The sequence below is a fragment of the Dreissena polymorpha genome, chromosome 8 (genome assembly GCF_020536995.1).
Source record: "Dreissena polymorpha isolate Duluth1 chromosome 8, UMN_Dpol_1.0, whole genome shotgun sequence".
NCBI classification, from domain to species: Eukaryota; Metazoa; Mollusca; class Bivalvia; order Myida; family Dreissenidae; genus Dreissena; species Dreissena polymorpha.
This window is the reverse complement of record NC_068362.1, coordinates 2,670,627-2,691,839: the sequence shown is the minus strand read 5'-3', so window position 1 is coordinate 2,691,839 and position 21,213 is coordinate 2,670,627. Positions and strand designations below refer to the sequence as shown.

The 21,213-nt window shown below is 35.9% G+C and overlaps 3 long non-coding RNA genes across 3 annotated transcripts in view; 1 reads left to right on the top strand and 2 right to left on the bottom strand.

Moving 5' to 3' along the window:
- LOC127842913 (uncharacterized) overlaps positions 1–1,398 on the bottom strand; it is a 78,992-nt gene extending 77,594 nt beyond the window's left edge. Inside the window, exon 1 of the long non-coding RNA XR_008031968.1 lies at positions 1,261–1,398. This is a non-coding gene — a long non-coding RNA (uncharacterized LOC127842913). The remainder of the gene's footprint in view (positions 1–1,260) is intronic.
- A 6,518-nt stretch (positions 1,399–7,916) lies between these two features.
- Positions 7,917–8,784, bottom strand: LOC127842918 (uncharacterized). Its single transcript, XR_008031976.1, has 2 exons — positions 8,219–8,784; positions 7,917–8,073 (listed from the first exon to the last, which is right to left on the bottom strand). It is a non-coding gene; the product is annotated as an uncharacterized LOC127842918 (long non-coding RNA).
- Positions 8,785–17,549: 8,765 nt separating this feature from the next.
- LOC127842925 (uncharacterized) lies at positions 17,550–19,209 on the top strand. Its single transcript, XR_008031984.1, has 3 exons — positions 17,550–18,410; positions 18,729–18,841; positions 19,074–19,209. It is a non-coding gene; the product is annotated as an uncharacterized LOC127842925 (long non-coding RNA).
- Positions 19,210–21,213: the final 2,004 nt, after the last annotated feature.

Below are 21,213 nucleotides of genomic sequence, written 5' to 3'. Positions count from 1 at the left end.
ATGGCAAAACGGTCTGTTCTCCTAATATTGCAGGCGAGTCATTACTGCTATTGTACCTTTTTAATTACAATTATTCACTAATAATAAATATTGTAATTTGTATACACAAGTTATATACTGTATACCTATTCAAAATGTCATTAAAATCAAATGTTAAATATAGTTTTTGATATGACTTTAACGGCGACCAACAGGCCATTATGACCTAAGCCGAAGTGTCAGTAAGCGTTTTACATAAAAAATCATAATGGTCGACCGAAGCGGTGTATCGAAGCGGGGAAGGCAAAAAAAGCCATTTCAGTGTAAAAAATCCACGCTGCATGCATTCTTTCAATTAGATTCTCATGAACCAAACACCCAAAGCATGGTTTCCTCAATAATTGATGAATGTATAAGCTCTTGCGTAAATGACTGAATCTAAAGCAGTTAAAAACAAAAGGAAAGCCAGGCTTTTCCAAGACTATAAACCAAAATTTTAAATTATTGATGTGTCAAAAACCATGAATACACAATTATTTGGTAATATATTTTTGAAGAATCATTACTTTTATAATAGGGCGTAAAATAAGAATTCATTTTTAAAATAGGGTGTAAATAAGAATTTAACCAAATTTTTATCTGGAGCTCTGGAGTGCTTGACATTATAACGTAAGCCATCATGCAGAAATTGTTAGGAACAAAAAAAAATGGGGGGGGGGGGGTTTGGTGGAGGGGGTTAAGAAGGGGTATAATGTAGGGTGTGGTCATTTATTAGACGATCTTTCACAAATAAAAAAAGGAAAAAAAAAATTGGGGGGGGTAGGGGGGTGAGAGGGGGGTATAATGTGGGGTGTGGTAATTTATTAGATGATGTTTAAAAAAAAACAAGATGTGTTTGTGAAACACAATGTCCCCCTATATGACGTTTGACCTTGTAGGATGACCTTGACCTTGTGAAGGATGACCTTGACCTTGACCTTTCACCACTCAAAATGTGCAGCTCCATGAGATACACATGCATGCCAAATATCAAGTTGCTATCTTCAATATTGCAAAAGTATTCATAAAATAAGCGATTTCGACCACATATATTTGACCTCTGACCTTGAAAGATGACCTTGACCTTGACCTTTCACCACTCAAAATGTGCAGCTCCATGAGATGTACATCCATGCCAAATATCAAGTTGCTATCTTCAATATTGCAAAAGTATTTATAAAATAAGAGATTTGGGCCACATATATTTGACCTCTGACCTTGAAGGATGACCTTGACCTTGACCTTTCACCACTCAAAATGTGCAGCTCCATGAGATACACATGCATGCCAAATATCAAGTTGCTATCTTCAATATTGCAAAAGTATTCATAAAATGAGCGATTTTGGCCACATATATTTGACCTCTGACCTTAAAGGATGACTTTGACCTTGACCTTTCACCACTCAAAATGTGCAGCTTCATGAGATACACATGCATGCCAAATATGAAGTTGCTATCTTCAATGTAGCAAAAGTTATTGCAAAATGTTAAAGTTGGCGCAAGCAGACCAACAGACAGACAGGGCAAAAACAATATGTCCCCCACTACTATAGTGGGGGACATAAAAATTGGGGGGGGGGAAGGGGGTGGTGGTAGGGGGGGTTGTGGGTGAGAGGGGGGTATAAAAAAAAATTGGGGGGGAGGTTGGGGGGGGAAGGGATTCTGGGTAGGGGCGTGGGGTATTGTTTGGGTGGAATACATTGTGGTATTCAGGTAAGTGTTGTTTTGTCAAAGTAATAATAAAATCTGATCATAATGAAGTTATGGCAATTTAAGCAAAATGTTCAATTATCTAAGTGTAAAAGGGGCCATAATTATGTCAAAATGCTTGATACAGTGGTCTGCTCTTGTTTATAGGTTGGGGTCATGTTGGTAAACACGTTTGCAACATATAAAAGCAATATGTCAAAGGATATAGGAAATATTTTGGGTAGTACGTAAACTTAAAAATAGATTTATCAATAATATGCATATTCTAAGTATAAAAGGGGCAATAATTATGACAAAATGCTTGATAGTTGTCTGCTCATGTTTATAGGTTGGGGTGATGTTGGTAAACAAGTATGTAAAATATAAAAGCAATATGTCAAGGGACAATGAAAATAAATGGGGTAGTACGAAAACTTTAACATTTGCTGCATATTCTAAGTGGAAAAGGGGCCATAATTATGACAAAATGCTTGATAGAGTTGTCTGCTCTTGTTTATAGGTTGGGGTCATGTTGGTAAACAAGAATGCAAAATATGAAAGCAATATGTCACGGGACAATGAAAGTAATTGGGGTCGTACGAAACCTTTAACATTTGCACGCTAACGCAGACCCTAACGGTAACGCAGACGGTCACGCCGACGCCGGGGTGAGTAGGATAGCTCCACTATATATATTTCATATATAATAGTCCAGCTAATAAAATGCATCAATGCTTGAAATAGTTTTGTTTTACCTTACATCACGTGATATATGCAGTTGAGGTCCATCCGTCACCTTAGTTGTATTCATAGCATGAGAAAGCGTAGGTAGACGTAAACAGTAGCAATATGTAGGATACCGTATCAGGTAAACTAACTTATCTTCACATGTCCACTCTCCTTTGTTATGCTAATGCCCCTCTAGCGCTGACCAATCGTATGTATATAACATCAACGATGATGATATGCCTTTGATGTTGTATGCATAGATGACCAGCATTCTTGCTATTCATAAATATATATCATTTACATACATATTTGCAGGTAATTGCGTACCATGTTGCTTTAGTAACTTTTTGTTTCTGTATGTTTTGAGCCAGTTCCATATTGTATTTTATGCTTGTAAACTGTAAGTTAGATTGATTTACCTGTGCAACCTATATTTCAAGTATTTATAACATCTGTCGATGCCATTGTTATTTATGTTAAAATTGTCGTCAGGTATTGATACGAATATGAATCAATCGATGATGATATGCCTTTGATGTATGCATAGATGACCAGCTTTCTTGCTTTTCATAAATATATATAATTTAAATATATATTTCCAGTGTGTTGTCTTTAACCTGCCGTTAGACCAGCTTAGAACCCAATTGCAACCTCAGAAACCCATAATACCAAATACTTATGAACTATAACAGTACACAACTGTAACATCAGACAAAAAAAATTGTCAATGAAGTGGACTTTTTGATTTATTGAAACATAAAATAGAAAGTCAGGAACTTTAAAATGGAGATGGAATCATGGCCAATAAAGGCTTTACCATATCAAAGGAATGAGATACCTTGGGTCTGCGCCTGAATATTCCACCATTTCTTGGGAATAGGAAAAGTTATCAGGTGCAGATGTGCAGACACTCACGTTATTGCATATCACAGGGTTGATTAATAAACCTGTTTGAAATGCTGTTACATTATGGTGACACGATCTAAGCATTTTCTTTGTATATAATTTTCTATATACTCCTACAGAATGCCAGGAAGTTGTACCTGGACGGGACATTCAGGGTTGTCAAAAAGCCATTCAAGCAACTTAGGTCGATTCATGCGTTCATACAGGAGGGCGAGTCAATGAAACAGTTTCCTCTGTTTGTTCTGATGTCAGGACGCAGGAAACAGGACTACATAGCCATTTTAAAGAAGGTACTCGACAAAATCTCCCAGAAGCTCCTGCCGTTGAGTGCTTCTGTATGGACTTAAAGAGGTTTATGACAGGCACTTCTACAGGTATTCGCTGAAACTGTTCTGAAAGGTTGCGCATTCCATTGGTCCCAATCTGTGATAAAAGATATGAAGGACTTTGGTCTCATCAGGACTTACAGAGAACGTTAAACTGTGCATCAGCTGATCAGTAACCTGCTTGCTTTACCTTCCCGGCAGGGATATTGGGAGAGCTTTTCTGCGCCTAAAAGATTGCGCAGACACTAGCTTAGAGAATGTACGTGATTTCTTTTAATATGTGGAGCACATATGGGTTGACACCACTTTTTTTTCAACAGAGAAGTAGTCTGTGTACAGGCAGCCTGTGTGCACCAATAAGGATACGGAGGGCTGGCACAAGAAACTGAACCAGAAGGCTGGTAAAGGATCACTACAGTTCTAGTAGAAGTACGTCTTGGTACCACTTCTGCTTGAAGAGGCTAAAATGGTCAACATCCATCAACAGCTGGTATCGCAGCAGTCCCTAATCAGAAACAGAAGGGCTGTGTACGTCTCAATGGACAAGAGAGTTGGGGAGCTGTGGGACCAGTACCACAATCACGACATTGTTTGTGAAGAGTTTCTGACAAGAGTCGGTGAAATTTAAGGACGTATTTAGGGGATTTGTGTTGAATAGTAAGAGGATACAAAATGATAGTGTGAAAGATTCGTTTGTACAACCATTGCTCATAAGCATGGCCAATTGATAATCGTAATCTCTTAACCCCATTCAACAGTTGTAAACCACTGGTTATGTAGTGTAATGGAGAGATGCTTCTCTCATGTTTACCTGTTTCGCTGGAGCCGGAACATTGTCGATACTGAGTAAAGTGTTTAAAAGGAGTAATGTACTGAATTCTTTTTTATAATACATGTAATGTTAATGGTCTTATTGTTGCAATCTGTCTGCTCATCAAATATGTGAATCAGCAGAACAGCTATAAAAAGGACAAGTACAACTTATAGACCCATTGCACGAAAGGGAGATTTTTACCTCTGCACCGCTATTCTGCCATCTTGGAGATATTGATTTTTGCCAGCTGGCGGTTACGAAAATGTAACAAGATATTTTGCAGTTTCTGCGCTGTATAAATATTGTTTTTGTTAAAAATGGAAAGTAAAAAAGTGGAGAGTATACAGTTATCATTCAGAGACACTCTGGAGCCAGTAGTTAGGGCTAGAAAAATTGAAAATTATCAGGGGAACTGATCCATATAAACTTAGTATAAAAACATCATTTTCGGATGAAAAGAAACTGCTTCCTAGCGTTACCTATCCAGACATTGTAAATTATCTACTGTTTTCCCCCAGCCCATACACTACTGATGATTTGAAAAGTTTGAAGGGTTTGGATGCATACAACCAGTCACAGAGTGGCTGGGTTTCTGACGTTCGAGCCGTTGTCATTGGCAGCAAACATGTAATCAGATCAAAGGGTTTAGTGCCATTTTATATTTTTACTGATACTTAAGGATTCTAAATTTCAATGAATTTAGCTAGCAAACAATGAAATGATTACGAGGAAAGCAATACAAAGCAGGATATCTTGAGCGTCCATGTCATTGGTATTTAAGTAACTTCCGCAATGACAAAAATTGTGGGTTTGAATGTAATGAAGACCCCATCCAACTGTTTGTATTTCTACCCAAGGCATCTGTGCGCTTGAGTCTATATGATTGCTTCAAGTAAGTGAGACTTTTACATTTCCAGCCTGTCTAGACTGTGCGCTAGAGTCTATATGATTGCTTCACGTTATTGAGACTTTTACATTTCTAGCCTGTCTAGGGTCTGCCTGGTGCGATAAATTTATTTGTGTAAATTTGAAGATTGAAACTTATATGAAGATTGTCTTAATTTCTATTGGTTTAACAGGGAACGTCAAGAAATTATTTTCATTTATTAATAGACATATACATTTTTATTGCTATCAGTAAATAGAAATAACTTTATTGCTGAAGAAGAAGCCGTTAAAAAAAATCATATTTCAATTTATCGCTGGAAGCTGCTTAGCTGGGTCTAAAAAAAAATTATACATTTTTAGACCCAGCTCTGAGTAAACAAAATCAATTTAAAATGACGCATTAAATTTATTTTGATGATTTTATTCACCTTGAGCACTACATTAATTTTTTTAAAGATTAAAAATTTCTTTCACCTGGAGAGATAAATTCATTTTTATTTACCGCTTGATTATTTTATTCACCTTGCAGCATTAAATTCATTTGATTTAACCTGAAGCAATATATATTTATTTTTTTCTATCTGTAAATAAAAATAAATCTATCGGTAAAAGGTTAAAAAGATAATAAGTTTTTATCTTAATTAATAAAATTAATTACAATGTCTTAAACGGTCATCCATAATTGACGTTTTATAGATAAATAAAATTGTTGTCTTTTTCACAGGTTCTACATTCCATAAGTTAAGAGACAAGCCATTTAATCCGTGATCGATTGTAGAACCAAATGGAGTGATCCAAGCTTCTCACTGTGACTGCATGGCCGGTTTAGGGAAATTGTGTACCCATGTCGCAGCCATGCTGTTTACGGTTATGGAAATAGTGAGAATACGCAACTCCACAACAGTCACCCAGGATCCCGCTTACTGGAAACTTCCGTCATCTATGAAACGTGTGGAGTACAAAGAAGTGCGTGATAATGACTTCACCAGTGCTAAGTGGCTAAAGAGAGTAAAGAAAGTAAAGTGTCCTTACAATCAATGTAAATCCATGTTAGATGGTGATTTGAAAGACTTCTATCTGAAACCAAATGAAACTGGAACATTATTTTTGGATAAAAAGCACCCTTATTACTATCAAGTGCAGACACAACATCGTGTAACTAAACTAAAATCAGCTTATTAATAATTTCATTGTCATGACTGAAGTGGGCATCCATATGGAACAGATCTATACAGAAAACAAAACTGGAGTGCACAGACACTACTTAAACAAGTTTTGTTTGCATCTGAAAGACAGAACAGTAATGTACATGTAGATACTGCATTCCTAGATGAATATGAACAAGAAATATCTTTAAACAAGAGTTCCGCGGTCGGAGATGACCGCATTGAAGCCGGATTTTTGATTTAAATGACAGGAAAGTACCTTTCGTGTTTTTGTCAATGCAATACTTAAATTAGTGAAATATTGTTCAAAGGTCAAAATGAAATGTAAGTACTTTTCAAGGCATGAGCAAACCTTGTGTTATGTTTTGAATGCATGCATATACATGAACAACAATAACATTTAAGGTCACAAATATGAACTTGAATTGACAATTAGGAAAGTTTGATCTCAATTTTTTTATTAGCAAATTAGTAACATATTGTTTGAAGTTTCCATCCAAATACACCGCTCACAGGTTTCTTCAACCTTGTAAACCAGCTGCCTTTAGGTGAAAAGACACTGATATCAATTGGTGACTTCAACGTCGATCAGTTAAAACCAAGCTCTGACCTTGTAAAACTTCAGAAGTTCATGTCTTTGAGTGGACTGAAGGCTACCCCGCCAAGTGAAACCACAGACTATCATTCAAGCTTGTAACATATTTACATCCAAGGTCACAGTGACCTCGACCTTCAAATGAATGACCTTGAAATGACCAGTGGTCATCTAAGTGTGCTTGCAAACCTTTACGTCAAGTTTGAGATTCTAGGTCCAAGCATACCAAAGTTACAACAATTTTAACATTTTAACATTTAAGTTCACAGTGACCTTGACCTTCAAATGAATGACATTGAAATGAATGACCTTGAAATGACCAGTGGTCATCTAAGTGTGTTTGCAAACCTTTACGTCAAGTTTGAGATTCTAGGTCCAAGCATACCAAAGTTATAACAATTTTAACATTTTAACATTGAAGGTCACAGTGACCTTGACCTTCAAATGAATGACATTGAAATGAGCAGTGGTGATCTTCTAGTACTGGCCAACCTTTATGTCAAGTTTGAAGACTCTAGGTACAAGCATACCAAAGATATAACATGGAATAAGAACTTTAACATTTTTACCTACCAAAGTTATAAGAACTTTAACATTTTTACATTCAAGGTCACAGTGACCTTGACCTTAGAATGAATGACCTTGAAATGACCAGTGGTCATCTAAGTGTGCTTGCAAACCTTCATGTCAAGTTTGAAGACTCTATGTCCAAGCATACCAAAGTTATAACAATTTTAACATTTTAACATTTAAGGTCACAGTGACCTTGACCTTCAAATGAATGACATTGAAATGACCAGTGGTCATCTTCTAGTACTGGCCAATCTTTATTTCAAGTTTGAAGACTCTAGGTACAAGCATACCAAAGTTATAACATGAAATAAGAACTTTAACATTTTTACATTCAAGGTCACAGTGACCTTGACCTTCAAATGAATGACCTTGAAATGCCCAGTGGTTACTTACTAGTTCTGGCCAACCTTCATGTCAAGTTTCAAGACTCTAGGTCCAAGCATACCAAAGTTATAACAACTTTAACATTTTTACATTCAAGGTCACAGTGACCTTGACCTTCAAATGAATGACCTTGAAATGTCCAGTGGTTACTTACTAGTTCTGGCCAACCTTCATGTCAAGTTTCAAGACTCTAGGTCCAAGCATACCAAAGTTATAACAACTTTAACATTTTTATATTGAAGGTCACAGTGACCTTCACCTTCAAATGAATGACCTTGAAATGACCAGTGGTCATCTGTTAATCCTGGCCAACCTTCATGTCAAGTTTGAAGACTCTAGGTCCAAGCATACCAAAGTTATACCATGAAATAAGAACTTTAACATTTTTACATTCAAGGTCACAGTGACCTTGACCTTCAAATGAATGACCTTGAAATGACCAGTGGTTACTAACTAGTTATGGCCAACCTTCATGTCAAGTTTCAAGACTCTAGGTCCAAGCATACCAAAGTTATAACAACTTTAACATTTTTTATATTGAAGGTCACAGTGACCTTGACCTTCAAATGAATGACCTTGAAATGACCAGTGGTCATCTGTTAATCCTGGCCAACCTTCATGTCAAGTTTGAAGACTCTAGGTCCAAGCATACCAAAGTTATACCATGAAATAAGAACTTTAACATTTTCGAGCACGCCGCCACCCCGCCCGCCCCCCCCGCCCGCCCGACAACATCAATCTATAAGCAGAGATTTTTTCGAAAAAAATCCGGCTAAAAAGATATACGGCGTAAATAGTTTAATGAATGAGATCAAGGATAGCGAATGTCTTTTTCTGTGCAGTTCGATCTTAGCTGCATCACACGCAGTACGGGATGTTACGGGGAGTTTTCGCGGCTTATTTTACATTATAACATATTGCTGGTCATAAACCTATAGATACAAAACAGAAAACCAAAAGAAGAATGGATGTGAAATTTAAACATACGAGTCAACCGGCCACACGAGAACAAACCTGTTTTAGTGGTCTGTCGGGCATTGCTATTTGATTCGATTATTAACAGTATCGAGAATCATCGTGCTCATGCTTAAAGTGATATTATGGGCATTTTGCACTGTTGAATTGAGCTGAAAAGAATTAACAGGTCAAAATAGTTAGTTAAAATGTGGTTACTGATCAATTATCTGCAACTCACCTTGCTACCAGTTGTTTATAAAAATATATTTTATATTCGATATTCTTACGTGACCCACCCAGTCCTGTAAGCCGAAATGATCCGTAAAACAATATTGTGTCTTTGTGTCGTATGAACAAATCTGCACTAAAACTAAATTTAGGTTCAACTCGTAAACGCATGATCAGTTGTCAAACGAAAGTACGGTTAATATTCAAATGCATTATTTTTCTCTTTCTGGTATATTGTTTTAGTATGTTGATGCTGCATTAATTACTATAAGTGTATATGAAGTAGAAACATCAAAAATAATCAACGGTTGCGATAGACACCTATAAACTGTTACATGCTCATAATATCACTTTAGTACATTAGGCAATATGGTGGAATAATTATTGTTAAATTTATTAAAAATAATATTTATCATTGTATTGTTGAAAACACATTAAGAATCTATTATTGACATACCATAATTATATTGCTGAATATCTTCTTTTAACATATTTCTGGTCTAAAGAAAATTCCAGGTAACCTAGTTCACGGATAGCGTCTTTATTATATAACGATTATTTTACTGACCGCGAACTCCGGTGATGACCTGTATATAAACTCTGAATGTCCGCGACTTGACCCGAAACCTCGCGGGTTGAAATGCAATTCTTTAAAGTGAGGCCTCGCTTCCACTGCTCTTTATACTTTTACATGTTAACATGTTAACAGGAATATGGAAGTAAGTACTAAATATGAGAACATAGCCTTTTAAGTATAAACGCTTTTGCGCTGGTAATACTCTGAAAATAAAAGGTGTACGCACAAACTGTATTGATGTCGAGAATTGAGTGTAAAACTGTTCTATCTATTAAGCCTTTTCATTAGAGATAAAATTGTTTCATACAGTAAAACAGTGGTACAAAGACGCGGATATGTTTCCAATGTTCTGGTGGTATACTCAAATCAGCCAATGGAATAAATGAAGTGTATTCATTCGTACCTAGCCGCGGGAAATTTTATTTGAATTTTATTGGACACTTACAAAGGTCAAGTCAGGGTGAAAAGCTGGCTTATGCAGCTTACGCCGAAAAACATGATGTGACAGATAGCATGAGCGTAAATGAAAGAATTGAAGTTAGATAGACAGTTGCAGAGATTGAGGGAAAGCAACAGTAAAGTTCTTACAAGCACCAGATATGATTCATATTCAGAGAATATGAGAAAGAAGGATACAGTGAAAGATCACGATGTAAGAAGAGATAACGTTGAAAATGGAACATACAGAAGGTGTAGATATACTAAGGAAGAAGCACAATCCGGTTAACCCTACATATAACAATGAGATGCATATAAAAACTCACGAGAATAGACCAACAAGTGATAGTAAAAGACAATATGACTTTCAAAGACAAAGTGAATTACTTATCAACAGGCATTGATTGTGTACCACAATACATATCGTTATTATTATTTATGAGCGATATGATTAACTAACATCCATTTTTTTTTCAGCTTGACACCGAGTTCATCGAAAGCCAGGCACCTTACTTCCTTCAACAAGAGGGCCAAGATGGCCCTAGTTCGCTCACCTGAGAGGAGTCGGTTCATTCAATCTCTACCAAATGTCAAACTTGACCTAGATATTGTCCAGACAAACATCCTGGTCAAGTTTCATCATTATTTCATCTGCGAGTCAAGATCAATATACCTATGAAGTTTCATGATCCTAGGCGTAAGCATTCTTGAGTTATCATCCAGAAACCATTTTTCTAAGTTGAGTCACCGTGACCTTGACAGCCATTGTGTAAATACGTTATTTGGCTCTGTGACTTTTGACCTAGTGACCTGATAATCAATACCAGAGCACATCTAACGTTGAAATTTTGGGCATTGCTATATAAGAACACTGATTATTTATGTTAACTTTATTTTACAAAATATATTACAAAATTTTCATTGATTTTGAGAGTTAAAGGCTTGACCTTGAAGGATAACCTTGACCTTTCACTACTCAAAATGTGCAGCTCCATGAGATACACATGCATGTCAAATATGAAGTTGCTATCTTCAATATTGCAAAGTTATGACCAAGGTTAAAGTTTTGACAGGTATTGGATTTAAGCAGGTGTAACAAATTAAGCAACAAACTTTGGATTAAACAAAAGGTATTTTTCGGATTTAAGCAGGTGTAACAAATTAAGCAACAAACTTTGGATTAAACAAAAGGTATTTTTCAGCATTGTTGTGATTTACCATATAAGCTCTGAGTATAAAAGATAACAACATTATATGGGAAAGGTGATTTAGAGTTTTATATATTCCAGTACTATTATACATTTCAATTTTTTCAGCTTTTGTAATACTATAATTACATTTTTCATTTATTCACCAGAAAATGGGATAGAATCCCGCAGGGAAGAAATTAACTACACCCCTGGACGATTAAGTAAGTTACAGTCACATGAACATGTCTTCACTTCTTTCATGTTATAACAGACTTGGAGAAGCAAAGGTCACACTCAGCTCTTGTGGTTTAAAATTGACATTTTGTGTTGTGTTCTGAGAAAACTGGGCAAAATGCTTGTGCGTAGTGTTATCCCAGATTAGCCTGTGAAGTCCACACAGGCTAATCAGGGACGACACTTTCCACCTTTACTAGAATTTCGCTTAGAAGAGACATCATTTAAACCAAAAATTCCATAAAAGCAGAAATTGTCCTCCCTGATTAGCCTGTGCGGACTGCACATTTATTGAAAGCATCAAGTCTGTTAAGTCTATATAGTTACTTTCATAGGGTGACAGCATTAAGTTTTAGTAAGACGGCCAGTGACTATCAAATAAAAAACTAAATACTAATTAGAAAATCAAGACTAGGTAAGTTAAACACTCCAGAAAGCAGTGTTTAGTCTTGAAAATAATGACATCATCATACCAAGGCACGTTTATTGTTCACAATGTTTAATAGAATCCTCAAATATATCTCAATGTCCACAATTTATTGTTCCCCTTGAATAAAAAAATGGCCTTGTTAACACGTAAATTATTTTCAATATTAGTCTATAAATGCAAACAATTTTAAACTTTGATACAATATTTAAAAGCTAATACTGGTTATTAAATCATGGTTCAAACAGAAATCTCAAACCTAAATTCAAGCACTTTTCAAGGATTTTTTAAGGCCAAATTTTCATTTTCAAGGCCAAGAACCGTACGTTAGTTTCCTTTAAAAAAATGCATTTTCAAGCCAGATTAACACAGTAATATATCATTTATTTGCTCAAACACATTAAACTTATTTCACAATAACTCATACATGTTATTTCTAGTTATTACATACAAATACATGTTATCCATCCTTAACTCAATGAGTCTCACATATGTATTTACTTTTTAAAGATATTACAAACAAACACATTGTCTCTTTCTATGCTCACATCAAACAGACTAGTTTATTTCATTTAAACAGAAGTCAGTTACTATAACATTTTGTATTTCACGGGGCTGTTGTTGTTATGTCTGTTTTAGATTCAACAGTTTTAACAATAGTACCTTCCTGTTTCACCAAAAAACACATTGCAGGAACCTTGTTTGCTTCTCAATTTCATGTTTTCTTTGTGGGTTTCCCCTTTATAATGGCTTTTCAAAGCGCTTTCCCCCATTCCCCCTACACCAATGGTTTTAATATAGACCCAACAATGTGCTTTTTGAATGTCATTTGTTTAATGTACCCAGGAATATTCATAAATTTTGCGCAAAACATAACAATTAACGTCCTTTTGACAACTTGTTTATGACCAGAAAATAGCGCCATGAATATTTATGTTAAAAGAATGTTGATGTATCGTATAAGTTGTAATTATTTAAGCATTTTTCTGCATTTCATCTGTGTTTATGACCAGAAAGTAGCTCCAGGAATATTCAGTTAACCACTCTGGTTTGAAACGACACTACCCCATCGCTGCATTTTTACTCGCGAAAATTGATTACAATGTAGAACCTCTGACGTAGTACACATTATCTGTGACGTGTACACTTAACGTTTCGTACCCAGTAGTGTACAAACTTATATTTCGTACTCAACTTTTTGCGCGAAGGAATATATGATACATTTTCGTAATATTTCCCTTAAGAACGAGTCAAGTTCATGGCGATGATAAAAGTAATTTTGAACAGAAATAAACATTTTCAATGCTTTTTTACATGAAATAAGCACTTTTCAAGCACTTTTTCAAGGCCAACCTTAGTTCAAGGGCTTTTCAAGCCTAGGACTCGTTTTCAAGCACTTTTCAAGCCCTGTGCGAACCCTGTAAATGCTTTGTGATAACATGTTGCAGATATAAAAAAATCATCTATTGAAACAGTTCTCAGGATGAACCAGAGTGGAGCTGGGGCTGACATGTTAGCATTGCAGATATAAAACAAGAGCACCGCCTTGCGGGTGCAGACCGCTCATCTATTTTCTTTTTAAAGGTGAAGGGACTCTCATTTTCAATCACAAAGGAGGGAGGAGTGGAGTGAAGAGGGGTGTATAGTGTGGGGTTGTGGACATTTATTACATTATCTTCCAAAAAAGCGAAAAAAAAAAAAAAAAAAAAAAAAAAAAATCGGGGGGGGGGGTATAGTGTGAGGGTGTGGTGATAATTTGTGAGATGATCTTAAAAAAAAAAAAAAAAAAAAAAAAAAAAAATCAAAAAAAAAATTTGGGGGGGGGGGTGGGGGGGGGTGGGGTGGGGGTATAGTGTGAGGGTGTGGTGGTCATTTGTGAGATGATCTTATAAAAAAAAAAAAAAAAAAAAAAAATTAGGGGGGGGGGGGGGAGGGGGGGGAGGGGGGGGAGGGCACGGGGGATGGTTTGGGTGAAGTCTATTGTGGTATGTCAGGTAAGAGTAGTTTCATCAAAGTATCAATCAAATCTAATCATAAATAAAGAAGTTATGGCAATTTTAGCAAAATTTAATAATTTGACCTTGAGAGTCAAGGTCATTCAAAGGTCAAAGTAAAATTCAAGTTGCCAGGTACAGTAACCTCATGATAGCATGTAAGTATTTGAAGTTTGAAAGCAATAGCCTTGATACTTCGAGTGGATCGAAACACAAAATTTAACCATATATTAAAAGTTACTAAGTCAAAAAAGGGCCATAATTCCGTAACAATGACAACCAGAGTTATGCAACTTGTCCTTTTACTGTACCCTTATGATAGTTTGTGAGTGTTCCAAGTATGAAAGCAATATCTATGATACTTTAGGGGTAAAGTGACCAAAACATAAATCTTAACCAAATTTTCAATTTTCTAAGTATAAAGGGCCCATAATTCCGTCCAAATGCCAGTCAGAGTTACATAACTTTGCCTGCACCGTCCCCTTATGATAGTTCATAAATCTTGCAAGTATGAAAGCAATAGCTTTGATACTGTAGGAATAAAGTGGACCTAAACACAAAACTTAATCAAATTTTCAATTTTCTAAGTATAAAAAGGGCACATAATTCTGTCAAAATGCCAGTCAGAGTTACATTACTTTGCCTGCACAGTCCCCTTATGATAGTTAGTAAGTGTTGCAAGTATGAAAGCAATAGCTTTGATGCTTAAGGAATAAAATGGACCTAAACACAAAACTTAACCAAAATTGTCAATTTTCTAAGTATAAAAAGGGCACATAATTCTGTCAAAATGCATGCCAGAGTTATCTAACTTTGCCTGCCCAGTCCCCTCATGATAGTAAGTAAGTGTACCAAGTTTGAATGCAATAGCATTGATACTTACTGAGAAAAGTGGAACTAAACGCAAAACTTAACCAAAATTTGCAATTTTTTAAGTACAAAAAGGGCACATAATTCTGTCAAAATGCACGCCAGAGTTATCTAACTTTGCCTGCCTAGTCCCCTCATGATAGTAAGTAAGTGTACCAAGTTTGAATGCAATAGCATTGATACTTTCTGAGAAAAGTGGACCTAAACGCAAAACTTAACCGGACGCCGACGCCAACGCCAACGCCAACGCCAACGCCAACGCCAACGCCGACGCCAAGGTGATGACAATAGCTCATAATTTTTTTTCAAAAAATAGATGAGCTAAAAATCATCTATTGAAACAGTTCTCAGGATGAACCAGAGTGGAGCTGGGGCTGACATGTTAGCACCTGGTAAGAAAACAGGATTTTTTTTGCCAATTTTTTACATGAATTACTTTGGTATTTAAATCTGTACAATTATTACACTTCAAAGTTGTTGTTGACAAAAACAGGGATATGATCAAATGAAAAAAAAAAAAGAACAAGGGACAAAATTGTCACAAAACCAGGTTTTCATTGTGAAAAAAAATCTGATAAAGGGAGAAAACTCAAACTGAACTTTTGAAATGAACAAACAAAATTAACCCCCTTTGTAAGTTTGTTTTTTTTAAAAATCTATTTTTAGTTGTGGCGACCTTGACATTGGAGATATTGACGTGATTCTTTCGTGCGACACACGGTCCCATGATGGTGAACAAATGTGCCAATTGATTTTAAAATCTTACAATGAATGACATAGTTATGGCCAGGACAAGCTCATTTATGGCCATTTTTGACCTTTGAACTCAAAGTGTGACCTTGACCTTGGAGATATCGACGCAATTATTTTGCGCGACACACCGTCCAATGATGGTGAACAAATGTGCCAAATGATTTTAAAATCTGACAATGAACGACATAGTTATGGCCCGGACAAGCTTGTTCCGCCCGCCCGCCAGCCTGCCAGCCAGCCAGCCAGCCAGCCAGCCCGCCCGCATTCGCCAATCTAATAACCAGTTTTTTCCTTCAGAAAACCTGGTTAACAATCTAATAACCAGTTTTTTCCTTCGGAAAACCTGGTTAAAAATGCATCTGTTCAATTAAGCTGGAGCTGACCTACCAAATTATGTCCCTACCTTTGAACCATTGAATGAGATTGTTTAAAAATCGAGTTTGTTAGATGTAAAAAAAACGACGGTGAACCGTTAATTTAATAAAAGCACTATTTTTTAGTGCAATTTTACCATCTTTAATATAGTAATATTGCAGATTTATTACCCCTTTGAAGGATTCATGAACACAGTCAGTAGATATATAGAGAATAACAGGTTACTGACTGATCTTTTTGAAATATATCAGGCAAGACTTAGAATAATAACGGCCAAGCTTGCTGAACCATTATTTTATTCGTGCTGAGCCTGATATATTACAAAAAGATCAGGCAGTTACTGGTTTGTCTGTTTATCATACCTCTCTCTAATTTTAAAAGAAATAATGAAATAAAATAAAAAGGACGCTGCATTTTTTGCGGGAATGAATGTGATCTTTTACAAATGATTTACAGGGGTTTTCGCTGCCATGTTTCTACCACGTTTTTAAGCCTCGCATGATTAACAAAATATTCTATTTATCCTATTACTTCGCCCCTTTTCCATTAATTATTATCAAATATAACATTTTTTTATGATTTTGTTCTTCTGTAAATTGTTTGAAAAACCCGAGTGTGATCTTAAAATAGCGATAGTATAGAGCTTAAGTTTATACGATTTTTGTTATATTATCAATATTCATCTGGTAAAATATAGTACATCTTGGTATCGTATTGTTTATTTGTTAAATCTGATGTAATTTTACTAAAAATGATGATTGTATAGATCATACCGAGTAAAATGACTAACATCCAAACATTGACCGATTTAAAAACTTCCTTGTCATCAGCATTTACTTATTCATTTTTAATATTCACTGTTTGTGTTGCTTTCTGTGGTTTAAATGTCATACATCTTGTTAGCAAATTGTTTGTTTTAATGAATCAGGGGGCCGTTTCATCAAAGATCGTACGACAATCTTAATCTACGACCTAATTTTGGAGACTGAAAATATAAAAGCTGTTCAGCAATATGCATTCAAAATATAAACCATATGTGAGAAAACAATGAATTGAATAGATATACGGAAAAATAATAGTATTATTATTTGGTGTTTAGTTAAAATGCGTCTTTGAAATATGTGTCGTATTCCAATTTTGTCGTACGATCGTTGATGAAACGGACCCCAGATTCATTGCTACAATAAAATATTGCTTATTTATTAAGTCTTAGTAAAATGACACATCAACTGATATAAGAACTTCCTATCGAACATGATATAAAAAATACCGTAAATTTGCGGCCATAAGTCGACCTAAAAACACTCCCAAAATTGACTTTAAAAGTCAACTCTACTTATGGATGAGATACTAAATAAAAATTTAAAAAAAAAACATAATTCTGTGCGGTTTTTTTAAAAGTAATTAATCTCTGAAGCGGAGGAATGATGACTGTTTACGGTAAGGCCGACTCGTCTTTTACTTAAATGTCCGCCGATAACAAAATACTGCATGTTTACATTGGTTTTTAATTCATTAATCTTCGTTATAAGTCCAAATTAAAACATGTAAAAATAACTTCGAAAATATTAAACATTTGTGACGTACGGTAAAGTGGCGAAAGGACTAGGTTCACGAAAGTGCCTATTTGGCCTTGTATTTTCGAAAAAATCAAATGCAATGAAATGCTTTATTTGACATTGTTTTTATGTTGTCTAACATTCGTTTATACAATATATACAGAAACTTTTTGTGTTCGTCGTCTTTTCACCAATATGAACATGATTGATTTTTGGCAGTATGCCAAAAAAATCTGTTTTTTAGCAAAAATGCTACATGTTAAGGCTAAAAAAAATGTGTTCCGCCAAATGCGACATCAAGATATTTCGTTCATATAACCTATAATGTTACTTCTTTAAGTGGGTTAAGTTTGAAGGTGTCGCAATTGGCGGAAAATATTTAAAACATTTGGACATTGTCACTGCTTATCGTGTTTTTAAATCCGCCGCTTCAGACGTAAACATGAATTATTACCGATTTAAATTTATACTTCCCGTTAGTATCAATGTTGTTCTTTTCCAAACAAAATTGAGTCTAATCGACACATGTTTATTGTTTATTATTTATGTTTATTGTGATTTTTGTTTCTGAGAATAACTATCCGAAATAATCTTTTTCACGGGAAACAACTCTACTAGTCCGTGACTAACAGAGTACTGTACTGACTACAGTTGACAGCGTTGTTAGCAACCGTTTAATTTTGCGTGATTTCTTGAATTTACCGCGATGAGACAATGAGGTAAACACTTTTTTCATACATTTTATTATAGTCGAATTATTAAAGCTCCTAAATATTTCAATCCATTAATCTATTTGTAAATAACACTGTTTTTTTCTTGCGTTGCGTATCGATACTATCGTTGCAGACGACAGGTATACTAGACATGATAATTTCTGTGTTACGCTTAAATATATGCTGATTTCTTTGATTTTAAGTGATGAAAACGTATTAAATTAGTTTGAGAAATGTAAAATAACATGCTTAAAAGAAAGAATAACATGTTTAAAGGAAAATTAAACGATACAAGTACGGTTTTCGTTTTCCTTTTTCTTTCAGCCATTACGATGTAGCGTTGTATTTCATCTGATATGTAATAGAGACCATGGCGTAGTGGTATAGTTAGTGGCGCACCACGCTGGCGAGCGTGGATCAAATCTCGCCTCCAGCAGGTATATTTTTCCAATTTTATTTTTATTTGACATTTACTCGCATTTTTAAGTTATATAAAAAAACACACAATCATTAATTGTTAAGTGTAAACTTTCTTAGTTTAAGTACTCATGCAGTTTGAAAAAAAATATCATAAAACAATAATTACAGTTCCTTTTATTATAAATACTGATAGGGTCGAACTAACTAATAGGGGTGTATTGTTTCTATTTGAAATATGTTTTAATGCAGGATGCATCAGTCCAAGTGCATAGTTTGCAAATGCAAACTTAAAGTTCGCCAGAGACGGCCTGTCAACAAGCATCTAGGAAAGTATCTTAGAAAAACTTTCTTGATTGAAAGCAGCGAGTCTGACTTCATTTGTGGCAAATGTTCGCGACCTGCGTACCGACAAGCTCCGTTTCCGGTGTTACATCAGGCCAATCTCCAAAATGGTGGACAAGAAAGTACGTGCTGTGCCGGAAGTCCGCCGTCTGTACGACTTCGAGTTCAAGCAGCCTCGAAAAGCCACGCGTACTGCTTCATTTGTAAGAAGCCTGGGCCAAAACTTATCGTTGTGCCACAACAACTAAGAACAGAAGTGTTTGTTAAGCACAATATTTTAATAACTGCTCATAGTAGATGCTGCCCGTGCCATTTAGACTTTTCATTGTCTCAATTCCATCCAGATACATTTGTTAACTTTAAATCAATGGACGACGCCTTTGTAAACAAAACAACAATTACAGAGCTTTTAGATACGGTGCGTGAGTTTGCCATTAAATCATCAGTTAAACGAATGTCCTTTGAAAATATTGAATATTACTCTGATATTGATCTTCAAAACATGACTGGCCTTAACAAGGAACAATTTTTGGACTTCCACAGCATGCTGAAAGAGCATATTAGAGAAACTCCAGCTAGATCGAAATCAACAACGACCGGTATTTTTTTGTTCAAAATGAAAACCGGAATCTCTAATAGTTTACTCGCAACTCTCTTTGGCATTTCAAAATCAAGTGTACGAAGGGCAATTGCAGCTGTAAGGACGATGTTAATGCAAAACTTTGTTCAACACTATTTAGGTTTTCAGCACATCAGTCGTGAAAATGTCATTGACACTCATACAAGGACTTTAGCTCAATCTCTTCTGGCCGAAAAAAATGATCAAGTAATATTAGTTATTGACGGTACGTACATTTATATACAGAAAAGTGCCAATTTTCAATTTCAACGGCGTTCATACAGTGTGCACAAAGGCCGTCCTTTAGTAAAACCAATGGTTATAGTAACAACTACAGGATATTTTGTAAGCATTCTAGGGCCATATTTTTCGGACTCAAAAAATAACGACGCATCAATTTTAAATCATATTCTTTGCAACAACATAGAAGAAATTAAAGAATGGATAAAGCCGAACGATGTCTTTGTGGTTGATCATGGGTTTCGCGACTCAATAACGCTGCTTTCTAACATGGGAATTCATGCGGAAATGCCAGCTTTTATCAATAAGGGAGTTAAGCAAATGCCAACGGAGGATGCCAACACTAGTCGCTTGGTTACAAAGGTAATCTATTTGAGAATGTTTTCCATGTAAACTCCGAATTTTCTAACATGGTCTCACATTTGGTACATGAATAACGAAATCGGGTCGTCTATTTTGAATAGTTACTTCGTGCTTAATGTACAATTTACAGTCGTCGCGTAGTGTTGGAAATGTCTTTCTCAGATACTGACCTAACTCGCTAACGTACGTTTGATCAAAATCTTTCAAACATGCAACTTTGTCCAGCGCTTTTCTTAAGTATGAATGCCTACATCGACCACGCGTTAGAAATTTGCTATTCATTGTACTCAAAGACTTTTGTATGTAAGCACTATGCTTTGTCTATATAGTAAAAACGCACCAGCCCGTCGGGTATTTAAGGCGACCCGGACAGCTATGGTTATCATTCGTGATTTGCAACTCCAAGAGAGAATATTGACGCTAAATCATGCCGAAATACGCACACCGACTGCCGAAGTTCGAGGACACAAATGCTCCTAGTGGCAGTGGCGAAACGACATCGACTGGCAAGGGTAAGCGGCATGCTACTACAAGGCCATACACTCGACCAGAGCAATCGGCGTCGATGGATTTTAAGTCGTTCGGCTATCATTTGAACAGACTTGGAAGTCAGATGACAGCATTTGTAAACGGCAGCGACTATGCGATGTCGAAGGAAGGCCGCGAAGTATGCACAAAAATGATATCGTGTTTGCAAAAGGCTTCCTCTTATCAGAGAGAAGCGAGTGGACATTTGGTCGATGACCAAGAGCGCTATTTCAATGCAGAGTGGTCCAAACGCGAGAAAGCGCTGAAAGAGCAACACGATAGCGAAAGCGAAAGAAT